The sequence below is a fragment of the Leucoraja erinacea genome, chromosome 7, assembly GCF_028641065.1.
Source record: "Leucoraja erinacea ecotype New England chromosome 7, Leri_hhj_1, whole genome shotgun sequence".
NCBI lineage: Eukaryota > Metazoa > Chordata > Chondrichthyes > Rajiformes > Rajidae > Leucoraja > Leucoraja erinaceus.
Genome location: NC_073383.1, coordinates 53,674,999 through 53,696,112, shown reverse-complemented (window position 1 = coordinate 53,696,112; position 21,114 = coordinate 53,674,999).

Genomic DNA, 21,114 nt, shown 5'->3' with positions numbered 1-21,114 from the left:
CTTGTGGAGAATATATATTTACTTGCCAAAATTGTCTTGTACTTTCTACCATTCAATAGCTCAGTTTGCAATTTCATGTCAGCCTTGAATGATATCGTTCGGAGTGACAGTAAGCAAGGTATAGATTTTCATTTGTGCTCTTGATTAGGATTCTCTGGAAGGCTAAAGCTAATTTTTCTTGGACAGGATGGATTTAATGTCCCAATGGTGAATCTGTATTACTCTGCAAATTCAGTGTTCTTTAGAATTAGATTAGGTTCCATTATCACAAATTAGCTTCTTAGAATCCTTTGTCTTGCTGACTGGATTCTAACTGATGTAGAAATTGGAGTTCTTAAGTCTCTTACTGTTTTAATGATTTGGAACATCAATTAGCAGTTTTTTATTAAAGTGGCACCATTCTCAGTTTTGTGTGAACAGATCAGCCTTTATAGCTTGGGTTATATTTCAGATGTCATTGTTTCCTCTTTTGTTCCATATTTCTGTGCTCCTGGTATTTTGTGAATTGCTATTGTTAAACAATCTCTATCTTTGTAGAGGCCAATCCGGTAAACAGTTGCTCCAACACTCAAGGTTACCTTTCTCTGCACCCTTATAACCTCCATGTATATTTTAGAATAATTATCCTTGTATATTTTGAAGTAGAGCGATTCCAGTGTCTAGTCAGTGTGTCAAGTGTTGTCAACTGTGAAGATTCCTCATCAAGCTTTCAGTGCCAGTTACCATTTCTGACACCATTTGCTGAAACTTTGGGCTCTACCAATGATGGTGTTATTTTTTCCAGAGCTGTAAAAAACAATATTACCTCTCAGTGTGATCTCTTCCCTGACTGATCTTATTGCTGGTTGTATTTGTTTCAACTTTCAAAGCATCCCTGATTTACATGTTGAGCTAGCATCTGTCTTTGTCAGGCTTTGTCATATGGAGGCGGTGTACAGGAAGGGACAAAGTCGACTGTATTTTTTAAGGAGGCTAAGGTCATTTAATATCTGCCAACCCCTACTGTGCAGTGTCTACCATTCAGTGGTGGCCAGTGCTCTGTTTTTTGCTGTGGCCTGTTGGGGAGAAGGCGCCCGCATAGCGGACAAAAACAGACTGGACAAGCTGATCAGGAAGGCCGGCTCAGTGGTTGGGGCTGAGCAACTAACGGTCCAGCAGGTGGCAGAGGCCAGAACTCTGAACAAACTAGGTTCAATAATGACCAACCCCACTCACCCACTCCACGCCCTGAAGGTGATCAAGTGCAGCATCTTCAGTCAGAGACTGATTGCACCAATGTGCAAAACGGAGAGATATAGGAAGTCTTGTATACCTGCTGCTATAAGGTTTTATAATGCACAAAAATAATTTTGGATTTTTTTTAGTATTCATTCATTGTATTTTAACTTATTAAGTATTGAAGCTATCTGTGGAAATGTGTGGTGTTATGTCTGTCTTGAAGCTGTTGTGGCACTGCAATTTCCTGTAAAGGATTATTAAAGGTTATTCAATTCAATTCAATTCAAGCTCTTTGATTTAATCAACTATGTTAGGGTTACATTTACCTCATAGCATATCTTCCCACCTAAATCCCTTTTCCCACGCCTCTCCAGTGGTGGCAATCAAGATGGTACATCAGCTGTGTCAACTGCCCCCTTCTATCCTCCATAGATGGTATCCGTTTTTTGCTGAAGCATATCTTGGCTTATTCCAAGGCCAAATGGTAAATGATGGGACTTGTATACGCCGAATGATGTGTTAAATGTTAAGAACACAGAAGGTTCCTCATCAAGTTTCAAATTCCACCAAAATTTCTTGCATTATTTTTTCAGAAATTTTTAGCCACTGCCAATTTCAGCCCGAGTGTGATTTCTTCCTAAGTTGGAGCTTTTCTTCACTCAATTCTGATATTTTGGCTTGGTTTTACATTAGTTTACTCTCTTACTGCAATTGAGTTTGTTCAGTCTCAACGTTTCAATGGTACCTTATTGTCATGTGTACCCAAGTATAGTGAAATTCATTATTTGCATACAGTTCAGTGACAATCCAACTGTACATTAGGGCCAACAACTGTAATAAATGTAAGAGAGTGGGCCACACTGAATCAGTACACAAGAGGCGCAACATTTTAGGCATCCTCTTGTACCCTTCATTTCTTGAGTTAGAAAAAGTTAGTCTAAACTTGGTCATAAAGGCTTGGTGTACTGGCAGTGGCACTGGGTCTGTTTTGCATATGTTGTACGAAGCAGGCAATGGGTTGTTGTCCTCTCTGCTCCTCCATCTTTCCAAGCCGCTACAGGCCGTGTCCATTCCGTGTACTCGCCCACTTGGAGCGGCATGAGATCTATCAGAGCCCAATGCAGCTTCTGCCCCTCCAGCGACCCATTGTACCATCTCGACCACTCTAACGTTGTCTCGACATGGGCCCGTAAACTACTTTGGTTATTACTTGCAGCTGTTCTTTTGCATTTAGTCGTACAGAGATACAACCCGGAAATAGGACCTTCAGTTTACCAAACCCATGCTTAGTGATCAGTCACTTACTTAAACAATTATTGCATAAATCCTTCCCGCATTCTCATCAACACCTTCAAATCCTAGCACCCACCTGCATATTAGGAGCAATTTATAGTGCAAATTAATCTACCATATGTCTTTGAAATATAGGAAGAATCTGAAGCACCCTGAGGAATCTCATGCAGCCACAAAGAGAACATACAAACTTCATACAGACAGTGTCCACCATCAGGACTGATCATAGGTTTCTGGCACTGTGAGAAATCCGTTCTGCTAACTGCATTACTTCAGCGCCCCTTTCAATTTTCCATTTCTAGCTTTCACATGAATTCAAATTATATTTTATTTTGGGAGGCCAGGATGGGTGGATCACTAATTTCACATGTGTATTTCAAAATCAACATAATATTCACTCTTCATCAAAAAAATCAGGATATATTTGGCTTGAATCTGTGTTACTTCTTACTGAAGAACATTTTTCAATCTGCCTTTCATCTCCAGTTTTCTTTGTTATCTCTATCTTGTAGTTTACAGAGATCAGCTGTAGTCCTTCACAACTTCCCTGAACTGGGGAAAACAGGTCTATTTGAGTATCATCAAGTTGTGGAAATTTTACATCCTTCATATCCGTTGGTATTGCATTGGTATAATTTTAAAATCCTTTCTTAGGAATACCAATCATCGTTTAGGTTTTTAAGGAAGATCCTTCGGTATAATCAGAGTGATATTGCTTGGCATTCCTGTATCCAGTTTTAGCTTAAGGTTGATGGCTGAAGATTCATATGTTATCCTTATTATCTCATCAGGTTGGTAGTGTGAATTTTGTTCCTCCGGTAAATGTCACATCCCATTACTCTGCACAGTGGTATGGTTCCAATATTTAGTGTGCCGTAAAACCTTCTGCCATCTTCTCTGGTACAGGTGGAATGGTTTTATTGAGTACTGTATTATACTCCTGCTTCACTGATTTCTCTTTATGATCAATTTGCACATCTTCAAATGTTTGAGCTTGTCAGGTAATCTGCAGTTTCATCCATAGGCAGAGATTTATTTCCTTTTCTGGGATTGTGTATTTTTCCTTTCAGTCTGATTTTCATTCTTCTGATTCTTCTGTAGTGGCAATGGCCATGCTTCTCCCAGTATTGATATAGAGATAAAATGTTTAAGAATGCTATGTTTTCATCTGCCTAATTGTTGCACCTTCTGCTTCAATTATGTCTATAACTTGTCTTTCCCAATGGAAGCTTTCTGCACTGAAAACAGAAAGTGGTGGCAATGCTTAGCTGGTCAGACAGTATCTATCTGGGTAGCACAGTGGCTAGACCCACATTCGATTCTTTGCTCAGATGCTGTCTTTGTGGAGCTTGCATGTTCTCTCTGTGAATGCATAGTTTCTTCAAGGTGTTCCATTTTCCTCCAATATTCCAAAAGACAAATGGTTAATTACTATGTAAATATCCTCCAGCGCTTAGAACGTGGGTGAAAAAATTGAATAAATCTTTGCTATTCTGTCTCAATTGGCATCACTCCATTCGTGTTATTCTGTTTCACTTGATCTCCATTCTATGAAATATATACTGCTAGTTCTTCCATTCACCCCACCCTCTCACATCTTTCCACATTAGAACAATTTAGACTTCTTATTTCAAAGCCCTACTGCAGGACATAAAATAGCAACTGTTCTTCTCTCCATAGATGCTGCCTGGCCTGCTGAATATTTCCTGTATCTTTAAACTTTCTAAATACCTTCACAATGTTGTTAGCTTGTTAGATCGTCCAGAGATGGAACTATACTGATATCACAAACGTCATTTGCATGCAGTGCAATATCTATAATTATTTCTGTTGTTTTTACATCAGCATTCCGACTATTAAGGGCCGTACCACTTGGGCGACCTAATCCGTGAGTTCTGGCGAGTTTGCCCTCGACTCATGCTCACAGCATGGTCGACACGAGGTCGTGGGAGGTCTTCGTAACTCTCCTTCATCCTCAAGAGTGGTCTCTGCGTACGCGAGGCCTCAGCTATGTCCCGCCGTTTTTTTCAATATGTTAATAAATGCCCGCGAGTAAATAAAGGACGCCATGGAAAAATCGATATTTTTTTACTCGTAGATTTAGTCATAGTAGTTCGTAGTAGGTTGTAGTAGGTCGGCATGTTAGTCGTTGGTAATGAAGGGTGGTCGAAAGTAGTCAAAGGTAGTCGTAGATAGTCTTCATCATAGTCGAAGGGAGGTCGAAGGTGATCGAAGGAGGTCGTCTTCATTCTCCACTATTCGGTGTCCAAATTTCCCGAAGTTAGTCGTAGCTAGTTTTCAACATAGTCAAAGGAGGTCGAAGCAGGTCTCTTACATAGTTGAAGGAGGTCTTCAACATGTCATTTTTTCAAACTCTTCTAAACTCATCAATTAGGTCGCCTAAGTGGGACAGCCCCTTTAGTTTAATTCAAGTTTTAGTTTCACTCACTTAACTACTGCTGCCATTTTACATCCTGCTGTGAGTAGATTTGGAGACTTAGATATTCACAATGTGTTTCATTCCATATGCTATTGAATAATACAATATATTCTCAGTGCATAGAACAACAATGCATCAGGGAGTGGGTCATCTGCTTATTCTTTGGGGGGATTGTTATGGGTTCTGCTGGAAAGTCCAGTATTTACTGCCCCGATCTTGTTTATTTTTGAAAAGCTGACATAGTCTTTCTGGTGAAGGTTATCTTTCAGTGGTGTTTGGGGTGTGGGAGGGACACAATGCTCCAAATGCAGCATCATCAGCATCTTGTACAACTGTAACAGAATATCCCAACCTATACGCCATATCCTGATTAATAAGCCTCTTTCTACAGCATAGTCCAGGGCACAATTGTTCATTGTGAAGTTCCTACCCTGGTTTGACCTCAGAATGCCACACCTCCCACTTAACTATTCCATTAAACTATATTAGCCCTAGTAGCTGAGCAGGATCCTGGTGTAAATTTTAATAACCATCTTCATTGTCTATGACACCATCTACTTTGATGTAATCTGCAAATTTATTAATCATGCCAAGTACGTCTCATCCTAATTCATGATATAAACCACAAACAGCTCAAATCCATGAGGCGCACCCCAGTCACAGGTGTCCACTACAAAAAACAACCTTCTGCTTCCATGAAGCCAATTCAGTATCAAGTCAACTCAGTGGGACATGCTGCATCTCTGGAGAGAAGGAATGGGTGATGTTTTGGTTCGAGACCGTTCTTCAGACTTTGCCTGAAACGTCATCCATTCCTTCTCTCCAGAGATGCTGCCTATCCCGCTGAGTTACTTCAGCATTTCATGTCTACCATCGATTTAAACCAGCATCTGCAGTTATTTCCTACACACTCAGTATAAAGTCAGCTGGTTGCCCTCTGATTTAGCTTTCCAGTGCAGCCTACCCTGCTGAACCTCATCAAAAAGCCTTGGTGGAGTGTCTTTGATCTGCCTAGATCTGTTGGATCTCCTGGTTGCTTACCATTTTAACTCCCCTTCCCATTCCTTTAGCAATATATTTGTTCTGGGCCTTGTCTAATGGCAGAGTGATGCCACAAACAACCAGGAGGAACAGCACCTCATATTCTGCTTGTGCCGCCTACAACCAAATGGTATGCACATTGAATTGTATTATTTTAGGAAACACCTTTCACTTTTTCTCCCTCACTTTCCTGTGTCCTACTCTGGTGCAGAGCCATTTTCCCCACCATATTTCTCCTCTTTCTCCTTCCCCTCATCCCCTTCCAGCTACATCCCTTCCTCTCGCTTCACATATTCACTCCTTTCCTTCACTCCTTTTCATCTCTAGCTTTTACCCATCCATTTGATAATCACTATCCCCACCCCCCACTCGTATGCACTTATCACTTGACTTTGTCCTGCCCCCACCTCTTTTCCAGCTTTTCACCCCACTGCAATCAATCTCAAGAATGGTTCCAACCCAAAACATTGCCTATCCATGTTCTCCATATATAATACCTGTGACTTGTGTGGCTTTTCTCTGGGATCTCCCGTTTCCTCTCCAAAGACGTATAGGTTGGTAGACTAATTGGCTTGATATAATTGTAAATTGTCCATATTGTGTGTGGGATAGTGTTAGTATGTGGGGACGGTGTGGACATGGTTGGCCAAAGGGCCTGTTTCCACTGTATCTCTAAACTAAAAAAGCTCCTGCAATTTCTTCTCATGCTACCCATAGTGTCTTCAGATATATCTGATCAGGCCTGGGTGGTGCTCTTTCAAATGCTTTAGGATGACCAGTACCTCCTTAACTATACTGATCTTTAATCTAGTGGCATGAATTGCAAGGATACTATCAGTGCCATTCAGCTTTGCTACGTTGTTTGAACAGCTGGATGCACTTCAAATAATTATAATTAATTTGAAAGATATTTGAAATGATAGAACATCTCTCACATTTTACTACAGCCACCAGAGGCCCTATGGCTTGGAAATAATAATTGGCAGCGAACATTCTGCAAACAGAATAACACTTCCAGGCTTATTTCAAGGAAAAGACACATTCAATGTTGTTATTGTAATGCATGGCAAAGGGGGGGGAATAAATTTTGCACTTCTGAAATAACTTTGTGATGAGTGAATCAATTGATTTAATTGTGAAGTAATTTAATAAGGCAGTAAAACAGATGCTACCGAGAGTAAAATAAATCGTAAGCCCCCCTCGGTCATGACAAACCATAGGTGATGCATCCTAGTTGTTGGCTGCTTGCTCCAAACCTCAGCTGGAGCAGCGTCGCTTGTGGCTGAAGAGACCAATGCGGGAGTGACCGTCTATGTAGCAAAGGTCACATTTGTGTGTGGTCTCTGGTCTGTTGAAGTTGCTGCGCTCCTTTCTGCGTGCCCGCTTGTCTGCCGCTGTGATCAACAGTTTCTCTTCCACCGTTTTGAGATGTTGGTTCAGGATACCTCTCCATCTCATGCGGTCAGCTGCAAGGCTCTCCCAGGACTCCACATCAATGTCGAGAGCCTTCATATCTCTCTTGCAGACATCCTTGTAACGTAGCTGGGGGCGGCCGATGGTTCTCCTCCCAGATGTCAGCTCTCCATAAAGGATGTCTTTTGGAATACAGCCATCCTCCATGCGGTGAACATGGCCCAGCCACCGCAGTCTGCGCTGCCTGAGTAGAGTGTACATACTGGGAAGGCCAGCATGATACAGGATCTCGGCGTTGGACACTCTGTCTTGCCAGGATATGCCCAGATACGGCAGATGCTTCTCAGGTGAAAAGTGGTGAGTCTTCTCGCCTGCCTGGCATATGTAGTCCATCGCTCACTGCCGTACAGCAGTGTGCTGTTGACACAGGCATTGTAGACTGCTATCTTTGTCTTCACTGTCAGCTTTGGGTTGGTCCACACTCGAGTTGTGAGGCGAGCGAGAGTTGTAATTGCCTTCCCCAATCCTCTTATCAATCTCTGTGTCCAAGGAGAGGTTGTCGGTGATGGTGGAGCCGAGGTACGTGAACTGATGGATGGCATCAAGTTTGTAGTCGTCGATGGTGATGACAGGCGGCGCCTCTGTATCCTGCCCCAAGACGTTCGTCTTCTTCAGGCTGATGGTCAGCCCAAAGTCCTTGCATGCTCGATATAAGCGGTCCATCAGTGACTGTAGTTCCTGCTGGGTGTGGGACACAACTGTATTTTGTGTCTATCTTCAATTATCTTGGCCCCGCTCTGGGAGTAGAAGTGGGGGGCGGATCTGGACCGCAACGGCCGTGAGCCCCAGGCTGAGTTTGGCGATCATTTGCCTGCTTCTGCTGCTGTTGAAGGTGAGACGTTGCGTCGTGCCAGGGTCTTTGGCCTGTCCCACTTTGGCCGTCAGTTCCTCGACAGGCCATCGGCGTGCAAAGGTTTCGTTCACTACCAAAATTTCGGAGCCCCGCTACATACCCCTCCGTGCTTCTAAGTGAGACCGGCCACGCGCGGCCATACTATGCCCGTGCGCCTCAACGTGACCACGAGGTCGCGTAATTTGCGTGCCAAGGACACGCAAGTGGGACAGGCCCTTAACTCATCCATGGTCGACAGGCACTCAATGGCATCAAGGACTGAGGGGGACACAATGTTCTCTCTCGAGTAGAGGTCGGAGTAGTGTTCCACCCATCTCTCCATTTGCTGGCATTCGTCTGTGATTACTTCCCCAGTGGAGGATTTTAGAAATACAAAGCAACTATCCAAAAAGGGGTAATAATTTGGAACTATTGACAAAGAACTCAGAGGAGAGACTGAGTGGCTTTCACATTCCTTTCCAAACCAGAGACAGATATCATGAAATCCTGAAAATGGCTGTGATTGTTTTCATGCAGGTCTAGAAATACACCAATATCTAACAAACAGTGAGATGAATAAACAGTAGCTCAAGGAAGGAATATTAACCAGGATATCGTAGGAACTCGCCGGATCTAGTGTGTGGATTTGTAAGTGGCTTTCAGCAGAAAGACAGTTGAAAGGCAGCATCTCCAGCAATATACTATAAATTCAGTGCTGCAACAGATTGCCAGCCACATGGATGGACAGTTATAGGACTTGAATGTTCACGTCTGGCTCACTGGTGAGGGAACCACAAACGACATTACTCAGAATGATGCTCCCATTGTGGTGAGTCCTTAGCTTAGTTCTCTGCCTACCCTTCATTATTCTGGTGGTACATTTTGGGCAAAAAATAACGTGTCTTCCGACTGACTTATTAATGATACCCCAAGGCTAAATCCTGGCACTATTGAATAACAACATTCTAATTCACCAGATTGTCAATGTGGCGGCATGTATTTTTTTTTTGTTTGAGTCTGAAAATGAATGTGTAGAGGCTGCAAGCAGTAACATCACACTAGTCTCAGCTAGGATACGGATGGAAAGATAATTCCCCAGTCAATCATGGCCAGAGACCTTGCCAGCGAAATTACAATAATTGATTACTTGTTCATGAATCTTCCATTCAATGCATTTTGCAGCAGAAATATTCGATTTAACTATTCACTTAAAGTACTTTGAAGGACAAATAATCCTGCTTTAATGGAAGACTATTATGTTTTGTCATGAATTATTTTAGTTATACAGTAGTTCATAGAGCCATTTGAATTAATCACGATCTAGGTCTGATGTATTTTATTCCCAAACATCAAGGTACCGAAGAAAAAGTAATGGAAACAGTAGCAAGTTAAAACACCCCCCAGTTAGTCTCAGTAATGATGTCCGTGAAAACACAAGATATTCATAATAACGTGTTTTGTCTTTTCATGTCCTTCAAGGATGGAAATCTGTCATCTTAAGTGCTCTACCCGATGTGTGACTTCAGATCCACAGCAAAGTGATTGAATCTTAAATTTTCTCAGAGTTAGTCATGCAAGGCCATTCGGTTCTGTGACTGTTAAAGCTCGCAACAAAATGCAGGAAAATCTAGGAACTTAACAGGTCGGGCTGGTAGCAGAGATTCCAATACCCTAAGAAAATAATAGACACAAAATGTAGCTACAAGAGACTGCTGTTGAAAAGGATCTTGGTACCAGCTCAATTTTTCAGCCTCTTCCTCAAGATTTTTAATGGGCCTGTCCCACTTAGGCGACTTTTTAGGCGACTGCAGGAGACTATGCAGTCGCCACATGGTTGCCACATGTTTGCGGGTGGTTGCCTTCATGGTCGTGAGGAGTTCCAGCATGTTGAAAAATTAGCGGTGACTAGAATGAAGCCGCCATGGAGAGTAGCGAGAATTCTCGAGCCGTAGGTGGGTCGCCAGGAGGTCCTAGTGGGTTGCCAGGAGGTCGAAGGTTCTCAGAGGTTCTCATAGGTTGTAGGCTGACTGGTAAATTTCTTTAGCTCATTGGGGGGAGAAAAATGTAAGCAGTAGTTTTCAGAACCAAGGATAACCGACCGGTAATGTTAAATGTCTGCCGAGCTTCACAGCCGTGTATCTCTGGCTTCGTAAAAGTCGTCTCCACTCCTTCTCCTTCCCTCTCCTCACTCTCCCACCCCCTCCCCCCTCTTTTAAAAGAATTACCGTACACTGTGCTTTAGCTGTCTTTTTACAGCGCCAATCTTCCTGTTCATCGCGGTGTATGTCTGTTTCACCTTGGCTTTACACCATATGAACTTTTTAGACTAGCGTTCCCCCCCCACTTGCCCTGTCCCCCGCCTGCATAACAGGTTGGTGAAGGAAGCAATGTGTTTGTGTGTGTTCCACTCTGACAGTCACCGTTCCAGTTGCCGGTTTTTCAGGCTACTGCCGGCAACTTGACAGTCGCCGTTAGTCCGCTGAAAAATCGCCTTAGTGGGACAGGCCCATTACTCCACATTTCAACAAAGATCTGTTGATCTCAATTTTGAATATATTTAATCCCTATGTTCTCAGTTCATTTGTCCAGATAATTTCAATTATTTATGACAATTTATGACCAAATGTTTCCTCACTTTTCTCTTAAAGAGATACCTATATTCTGAGACTATGTCTCTTTGGCTTACATTCACGCACGAGGAAACCCATCGTCTCTTTAGCACACGCATACTATTGATATTGGATTAAGAATCTTATGTACTGAGATACAGTGAAAAGCATTATTTTGTGTGCCATCCAGGCAATGAGTACAATCAAACCACACATGAGTATGTCAGGTATCGCAAAAAACGAAAGGAAACAGAGTAGAATATAGTTTTACAGCTAAAAAGAAAGAGCAGATAGGGAAAAGGGCAAGAGACACATGAGGTAGAATGGGAGAGTCAATACATCTTTAGTTTATGAGAGGGACATTCAAAAGATAACAGCGGGAAGTGCTTGTTCTTGAATATGGTGATACATGCTTTTGTGCGGGTCATAGCGATCTTGGCAACCAGAAGCAAAGGGGTAGCTGCGAGAGGCAGCAGCTCAAGTTTTCCTTTAATGGGCATGGTTGAGAAGATGCGCACACTGACTGCAGCAGCTACACAGAGCAGCTGCAGCTGTGAAAGGAAGCAACAGCATCGCACTGGATCCAACCATGATACTGGACCTTAAAGTTCCAAAAGTAAGAAGATGTGAAATGCATATCTCCTGACATCAAGATTTAATATGTGGAGAGACCTGAGACTCGGTAGATGAAAGATGGCACCAGAATGCGATGGCTGTATGCCTGCTAGCGCAGAAGAGAATCTACTATTATCATAATCATAATGATACTTTTTTAGCCAAGTGTTTTCCAACATGCAAGGAATTTGATTTGCCATACAGTAACACCAATAAAAAGCAACAAGACACACTAAATACATTTTAACATAAACATCCACCACAGTGACTCTGTAACATTCCTCACTGATAGAAAGCGAAAAAAAAGTTCAATCTCTTCCCTTCTTTGTCCTCCCGTGGTCAGGGGCCTCGAAACTTCCGTTGACGGGATGATCTTGGTTCCCGTAGCCGGCGGTCGGGCCCTCAGCATCGGGGCGATCGAGCTCCTGCATCGGGGGATCTCAGCTCCCCCACGCCAGGCGATCGGACCCCGGGTCAGGGCTAGTCGGACCTTCTGCGAATTGGAGCTTCTCGACATCAGTCTCTACCTGAGACTGCGAGCTCCTCAATGTTGGAATCCGCAGGCCGTGGTTAGAGCGCCGATTCCAGGCAAGGGATCACAGGCTCCGATGGTAAGTCCACGGCCCCGCGGTGGGGCTCAAAATCAGTCTTGAGCAAGACCTCCAACTCCATGATATTAAGTCGCAGAGCAACCGGAGATACGATCCAGAAAACAATCGCATCTTGAGCAAGGTAAGAGATTGAAAAAAGATGCCCCTGACCCCCTCCCCCACATAAAACAAACCAGAGAACATTCACATACTTTTAAAACACACTAAAAATTAAAAAAATGGTGAAAAGACAGGCAGACCATTGGCAAGGCTGCATTGCTGATGGCGCCGCCCGGTGGAATATCGACTGATATCATCCTACTCTATTAGGTAGACAAAAATGCTGGAGAAACTCAGCAGGTGAGGCAGCATCTATGGAGTGAAGTAAATAGGCAATGTTTCGTGCCTATCTATAGAGCAGCGGATGCAATAGATGAGGTTGGAGGAGATGCAGGTGAACCTCTGCCGCACCTGGAAAGACTGCTGGGGTCCTTGAATGGAGTCAAGGGTGGAGGTAAAACGACAAGTGTAGCATTTCCTGCGGTTGCAAGGGAAAGTGCCCGGAGAGGGGGTGGTACGGGTGCGAAGGGACGAATTGACCAGGGAGTTATGGATGGAGCGGTCTCTGCGGAAAACAGACAGGGGAGGAGATGGGAAGATGTGGCAAGTGGTGGGGTAACGTTGTTGGTGGCGAAAATGATGGAGGATTATTTGTTGTAAGTGACGGCTGGAAGGGTAGAAGGTGAGGACAAGGGGGACTCTGCCCTTGTTATGAGTGGGGGGATGGGGAGTGAGTGTAGAGTCACGGGGCATAGAAGAGACCCTGATGAGAGCCTCATCTATGGTAGAAGAGGAGAACCCCCGTTCCCTGAAGAATGAGGACATCTCCGATGCCCTGTTGTGGAACACCTCATCCTGGGTGCAGATGTGGCGTAGACAGAGGATTGGGAGTTAACGAGCCTCTGCCTCCTCCTGCGGATCCCTACACTCCTCCGTTGTGTTTCAAGCCTGTCATTACTAATTACCCCACAGCTCCCTGCATGCCGCGGTCAGTTCACTTGCCGCGTTCTCCTCCCTCTGCGCTTCCTGGTTTTGGGCAGATGATCTCCTCCCCTGCTCGTTCTCCTTCTCCTCCTTCTCTCCCGTCTTCTCCTCCTGGATCACCTGTGCCGGTTGGGTCACCTCCCGCATTCCCGGTTGGGTCTCCGCTGACTTTCTCCTTCCCGGCTGCTGCTGCTCCACCTCCTCTTCTATCTGGTGGGGAGGGTGATGGTGCTATACGCACACGCTCAGGTCGGGTTGTCAAGCCTCCTGTCTGCTACAGTGATTTCATTTAAATTTGCATGTGTTGTATAATCACACTGCCACTGTTATAACTTCAATTTTAGATTTCTAAGGGAAAGGATGTAGATGGTTTATGCATGCAACCTATAATGTAGCTACCTCAATACCACTAACCACGCCCAGTCATCTCAGTATAACTGTGATATCCTCCCCTTGCTCCTCCCTTGGATCCAGTACGCCTGAAGACTAAATGCAGTCAGTACTGGGACGTGCTTGACATGTGCCTTTATTAAAGACTCAGTAAAGTTACAGTGTCAGACTTAACACCTTTACAATATTATATTAATATTATTAATTTGCTCCTTTTACCCCATAAGCACCCTATCTACTGACGCATAGCCCTCAACTTGCAGTCACACCTAGAGAGGGGGAAGGGGGGGTAGGTAGAGAGTGAGGGCAGAAAGAGAAAGGGCAGAGACAGAGAGAGAGGGGGCAGAGACAGAGAGGTTTTCAGAGGGGGGATGACAAAGGGAGGGGAGTAGGGTGGAGAGGAGGGGGTCTTACGAAAGTTTGCGGAGAGGACTTGGGGGCAACCGAGGGGGGGATTCTTTTACAAGGGGCAGGTGGGGAGGAGGGGAGGAGGGGAGAGAACATGCGGGGGGGAGGGATATTAGGGTGGGGAGGGAGGGGGGGGGTGGGGAGGGAGAGACCGGAGGGACCCTGAGGGAGAGCTGAGGGTGAGGGGGGGAGAGGGGGGGGGGGGGAGAGGGGAGGCTATGCCCCGTCGCAAGCAAGACAACGTCTCGCCCGCACACACGGGGGGTGCAGGGGAAGGGGGGAGGGGGGTCCACTCTAGGGGAGGGAGAATTTGGTAAGGGGTGGAGGGTGGAGGGAGCCAGGGAGGGACAGGTGGAGAGTTGGGGGGGTTCCCAGGAGAGGGGGGGGCCTAGGGAGGGAGGGGAGGGGGAGGGGGAGAGAGGGGGGAGGGAGGGGGGGGGGGGGGGGAGGGGGGGGGGGGGGGGGGGGGGGGGGGGGGGGGGGGGGGGGGGGGGGGGGGGGAGGGGGGGGGGGGGGGGGGGGGGGGGGGGGGGGGGGGGGGAGGGGGGGAGGGGGGGGGGAGAGGGGGGGGGAGAGGGGGAGGTGTGAGGAGGGGAGAGAGGGGGTGTGAGAGGGGAGAGGGGTGTTGAGGGAGAGGGGGGGGGGAGGAGAGGGGGGGAGGAGGGGGAAGGGGGAGGGATATGGGGAGAGGGGGGGGCAATGAGGGGGGGAGAGGAGAGGGGGGAGAGGAGAGGGGGGGAGAGGAGAGGGGGGGGGAGGAGGGGAGGGGGGGGGGGGAGAGGGAGAGGGAGGAGGGGGAGAGAGGGGGGGGGGGAGGGAGAGAGGAGAGGGGGGGAGAGAGGAGAGGGGGGGGGAGAGGAAAGGGAGGAACCTAAAAAAACATTTTAGAACCAAAAAAGACACATTCTGCAAGCATTGTAGAACCAAAAGAGACACTTTTTGCAAACATTTTAGAACCAATAGACACTTTTTGCAAACATTTTAGAACCAATAGACACATTCTGCAAGCGTTTAGAACCACTAAGGACACTTACATTTGAGTAGACATGTGCTCAGTGTTATTCACAACTCAGAGAAACGTGACCCGCTGCCTTCCTCCATCTTGAAGAGACTGTGAGGCACACCACTTCCTGGTTTTATAGTCCCTCCCCCCCTGCTGCCAGCAGGGGCAGCAGAGAGAATGGGGAATTTTGTAAAATCATTAATATCTCTGTCATTTTTCATCGACGGGAAAAATCCTCGGCACAACATATGGCGGAGGGGGGCTCTGAGCAAGGTGGTCAAAAATGACGGCCGTCGGTGGCGGCGTTCTCTCGGAAATTGCAGCACAGATGGCCAAAACCGGTCAAGAACAGACTTTTAGTAATATAGATAGATTACTGACAATATCTTATTGTTAATCAGCACCTTTATTCAAAAGTCTATATGCTGCCAGTAATGCTTGTTCTACAGATAGCACATGATTTCAGTTTGCCATAGTCATTGGAAGCTGCAAAACCATGAAATACTTTCTCTGGTACACAAAAATGCTGGAGAAAGTCAGCGGGTGCAACAGCATCTATGGAGCGAAGGAAATAGGCAACGTTTCGGGCCGAAACCCTTCTTCAGACTATGTTTCTGGATGAGTTTACTGTCAGGATTTTATTTGCACCAGCATATCGTGTCATTTTGACTCTTACAATATTACCTTGGTCTCTATCTTAAGGACTGTAGCTCATTCTAGAGATTACGTCCCTTCATTCGACATCAGGAGAAGGAAGAGACGGCAACATTTGCCTCGTGGTGAATTTGAAGTGATGCTCAGATGTTGCTCCATTCCTGCTCCCCTGACCTGGATCACATGGCAGTTAAGTGGCAACCATTCTACTCACCTAGAGAGTTCGCCACCGTCATCTTTTCTGAAGCTTGCATCCCGACTCAAGCATGTCAAGCACAGCAATCAACAAATACAAAATGGCACATCCCAATACCTTCCCCATCATTGCTGGACATATCAACTAGGCTAGTTGGAAGAAGTATTTCCCTACCTACCATCAATACAATACCTTCAACAACAGAGGGCCCAATGCATTCGAACACTACTATCCTACCATCAGCAACACCTATTGCTCCATTCCCTCGCCTGCACTTTCCGTAAAGTCTGACCACCCGGCTACTTCCTGCCCATAGACAGCGAATGAAGAGCATAGTACTGGTGAATAGAACCATGAAGAACTGGTCGGGGAGATAGAGAAGAAGTTATGGGACAGCTTTGGATCGGTGGGTTGGGCCATGTTCAAGGATTCATTAAAGATCTGAATGGATACACCACAGTTTTCATTTACTTCATTAGAAAATTGAAGGCAGTTGCCTTGGATGAAGCAAGAGATTCATAATCTGCAGCAATTAGGACTGGCAGTCTTTGGGCATGAATATAATCCAGGTATGACGTGAAGGCATCTACGAGCGTGAAGAGATAATTCTGATCAAAGTAGAGCCACAGGCAGATGATCAATCACCATGGCTGGGCTTGAACACTATAATTTCCAACAAGTGGCAATGATGCATCAGTTCCATGTGTACTCAATGCCTTTTGTTAATGCTTTGAAAGGGAGAAAAATGACACACCTACATGAGCCCCTACAGCTGCGGACGTCACTGTGATCTCAGTTTCCAAGGTCGACATCACAGCATCCTTCACGAGGGTGAATGCAAAGTATCTGGCCTAGATGATGCACCTGGCTGAGTATCAAAGACCCTAGTGGACCAACTTACTAGAGTATTCAAGGGCATCTTCAACCTTTCACTTCTGTGGTCTGAGACTACCACCTGATTCATCTATTGTACTGGAATCCAGAAAGTGCAATGTGACCCATTCAATAATCATAGCAAATAATATTACTTAATGAATGAATTAGAGCTCATTTTTTGTTGAATCAAAGTTGCAATTTAACACTTGCAAGGTGTATAATCATAGCTTCAATGCAACAAGCAATTGGATCTGAAAATAAAGAGAGACACGAGGAACTGCAGATGCTAATAATGCAAAAAAACACAAAGTGCTGGAGTAAGACAGAATCTCTGAAGAATGTGAACAGTGATGTTTCAGGTTGTGACTTCTCTTCAGAAAAGATTCTTGGAGGACTTAAATTAAAAGATGCAAAAGTGACCGAGGTTTATAGAGGTTTATAAATTCATGAGGGGTGTAGATCAGTCACTGTATTCACAGCCCATGTCGGGTGTTTGTTGAGTCCATTCCTGGAAGATGTTATCTGGCGCATATGCGAGACACCCGGGGTAGGTCGTGGCAGGGGCCTCTTTGTTCAGGTACTGTGGTGTTATCTGTAGCATCGCATCCTCGTGGCCATTAAACTGGATTTGAAGTTAAATAACGTTGCTATACCAGCAAATTCATACAACGGGCATAGATAAGATGGATGGTCACAGTCTTTTCTTCAGTGTAGGAGAGTCTAGAACTAGAGGGCATAGGTTTAAGGTGAGAAGGGAAATATTTAAAGGGAACCTGAGAGTAATAGTTATATGGAATGAGCTGCCAGGGGACGTGGTAGAGGCAGATATAAACATTGAAATTAAATGTAAACTGATATATGGATAAGAAAGGTTTAGATGGCCATGCAGCCAAATGGGTCCAGCTCAGGAAAACACCTTGGTTGGCATGGATGAATTGGGCCAAACAGCTTACTTCTGTGTTTTATAATTCTAGGATTCCATGACTTCATAAATGGCCAAAGCTAACAGCTTGAGCATTTTTACCAGGGGTCTGCTAATCTTCCAGCAAAGCTTAGTCAGGAGGTTGGGAGGAGCCCAGAGATTTTGTTTAACAAGTATCAGAAAATCATTGATGTTGGATTTATTTTCCAAGCAGGCCTTGAAATGCACAATTAAGACAACGTTCTGCATGACGTGGCTCAATAAAATTGCAGTGCATTTGTTATTTATGTCAGCATCAAATAGCTAAGATTAATGACTGTCATTAGTATCAATCTTTCTCTCTAACGAGTTGAGGTTTGACAAAAAAAAAGGTGAATTAGAGTCAAGTCAAATACACAAAGCAAAATAGAAAGATTAGATAAATTATTATTGATTCAAGATTCGAGATTCAAGAGAGTTCTGAAATGATACATTGAGACTGCAGAGAAAACAATGCCCATATAATGTGTAAACTACATTTCTGTCATCCTGACATAGACTAATCCCTTCCACCCCTCAACCCTACACTTCCCAGATCCCTAATCAATCCATGTCTCAACTATTGACTTGGGACTTGACACTTCATCGACTGATCCCTTGATGATCGTGATCACCTTTGGATCCCCCCCCACTGCAAGTCTCCTGATCTACATCGCATACCTTTCTGTCGGTTCGGGTTCTTTGATGACTAACTCATTCGCTCGCACTACCCCAACCCACTCTTGTCTGAATCCTCAAACATCCTTTTTTTAAATTTATTTTAATTTTTATTAGAAGCAATTGTACAAAGATAAAACATTCGGCATCTGAAATTATACAATTATTGTACAGCTTCATTTTTAACCATATAACTTGTAAATGAGAAAAGAAAAGAAAAAGAGAACAAGAAAGGGAAAAAATGAAAAGTGAAAAGATAGATCGAAAAAGAACAAAAGAAAGATCCCTAAACTACCAAAGTAGTGTGGCCAAAAGATATAGAAATAAGAAAAAAGAAAAGAAAAGGTGGAGATATACGTTGCCCCCCCCCCCCCCCCCCCCCCCCCCCGAAGAATTTGGTAAAGGGTGTCCATGTCTTGATAAATTGATCTGGTTTTTCCGCAAGACAAACCTAATGTTTTCCAAATGTAGTGTCCCAGACATGTTTGTGATCCAAATCTTCACTGTAGGGATTGTTGTCTGTTTCCAAAATTTAAGTATTAGTTTTTTCGCCGTTATCAGGCCATAGTTAAGGAGACGTCTTTAAGAAAATTAGGGAAAGCCAGTCCACCGATTTCTTTAGGTTTGCATGAACGTCGTTTGTGAATTCTGTGAGTTTTGTAATCCCAGATAAAGTTTGTAAACACAGTCGCGTTTTTAAAAAAAAAAGTTTTTTTAGGGAGAAAAATCGGTATTGATTGAAATAAGTACAGGATTTGTGGAAGGAAAATCATCTTTATGGCATTTTACCTATGAGGGAAATCGGAAATGTTTTCCAAAATTGAATGAGGGCATTTAATTTTGTGATTAATGGTGGAAAATTTGCTTGAAATAAGGAAGAATATTTTCTAGCCACATAAGCTCCAAGATATTTAAAATTTCCGCTAGCAATTCTAAAGGGAAATTTTAGAAGGTGTGATGGGTCTTGAGGTTTTTCGGCATAATTTCACTTTTGTTCCAGTTTATTCTATACCCTGAAAAGGAGCCAAATTGTTCTATAAGATTTAGTATATTTGGGATCCTGACTTGGAAGTTGGTAATATAACATCATCTGCATACAACGATATCTTATTATTGGTAGATGGTAGGGAATTGAAGAATGTAGGTGAACAGAGGGATCTGGGAATAACTGTGCACAGTTCCCTGAAAGTGGAATCTCATGTATATAGGGTGGTAAAGAAAGCTTTTGTGGTGTGCTGGCCTTTATAAATCAGAGCATTGAGTATAGAAGTTGGGATGTAATGTTAAAATTGTACAAGGCATTGGTGAGGCCAATTCTGGAGTATGGTGTACAATTTTGGTCGCCTAATTATAGGAAGGATGTCAACAAAATTGAGAGAGAGTACAGAGGTGATTACTAGAATGTTGCCTGGGTTTCAACAACTAAGTTACAGAGAAAGGTTGAACAAGTTAGGGCTTTATTCTTTGGAGCGCAGAAGGTTAAGGGGGGGACTTGATAGAGGTCTTTAAAATGATGAGAGGGATAGACAGAGTTGACGTGGATAAGCTTTTCCCACTGAGAGTAGGGAAAATTCAAACAAGAGGACATGACTTGAGAATTAAGGGACTGAAGTTTAGGGGTAACATGAGGGGGAACTTCTTTACTCAGAGAGTGGTAGCTGTGTGGAATGAGCTTCCAGTGAAGGTGGTGGAGGCAGGTTCGTTTTTATCATTTAAAAATAAATTGGATAGCTATATGGATGGGAAGGGAATGGAGGGTTATGGTCTGAGCGCAGGTATATGGGACTAGGGGAGATTATGTGTTCGGCACGGACTAGAAGGGTCGAGATGGCCTGTTTCCATGCTGTAATTGTTATATGGTTATATGTTATATGGTTATTTGAATATTTAGTATTATAGCAATGAATGCTCGGATGTACTCTTATACTTTCAGCTAAGGGTTGTATCGCAAGGGCAAATAACAGTGGTGATAATGCAACACCCTTGTCTATTGCCCCTGGATAATTGAAATTTGTGTTTCAGTGAGAGTGTTTGATTAGTCAGTATTCTGGCAGTCGGATTGTTATATAACAACTTTATCCATGAAATAAAGTTTTCTCCTAGTTGGAATTTTTGCAATACTGTGAAGAGATATTCCCATTCTACTTGGTCAAATGCTTTTTCTGCGTCTAAGGAAATAATTGATAAGTCTTTGTTTATCGTTCTGTATGAGTACATTATATTAAACAAGCGTCTCAAGTTATTGAACGAATGTCTCTTGGGTATAAACCCAGTTTGATCAAGGTGTATTAGTTTACTAACGCACTTACTTAGTCTTCTTGCCAGGGTTTTAGCTAATATTTTCTGGTCTGTATTTAAAAGAGCTATTGCTCTATATGATCCTGGCTCATCAAGATCTTTATCTTTTTTGGGTATCAGTGTAATAATTGATTCAGCTAAAGTTCTGTTACGTCTGTTCTTTAAATGCGTGTATATAAAGGGCTTGTAAACGAGGAGAGATTCATTCATGAAATTTTTTTATAAAATTCGTTACTAAACCCATCTGGGCCTGGCGTTTTACCATTATTCAGTGATTTAATAGTCTCTTCAATATCTTTTACTGTAATCTGCGCTCCTAGTTCTTCACGTTCCGCCGCGTTAAGTGACGGAAGATTGCAATTGTCAAGGAAGTTTTTAATCTTTATAGTTTCTACTGAAGTTTTAGATGTGTATAAATGTTGATAGAATTGTAAAAATCTTTCATTGATATCTTTAGGGAGTGTAAGCAGCTCACCTTTTTCTGATCTAATTTTTTGAAGGGTATGATCTTTTTCC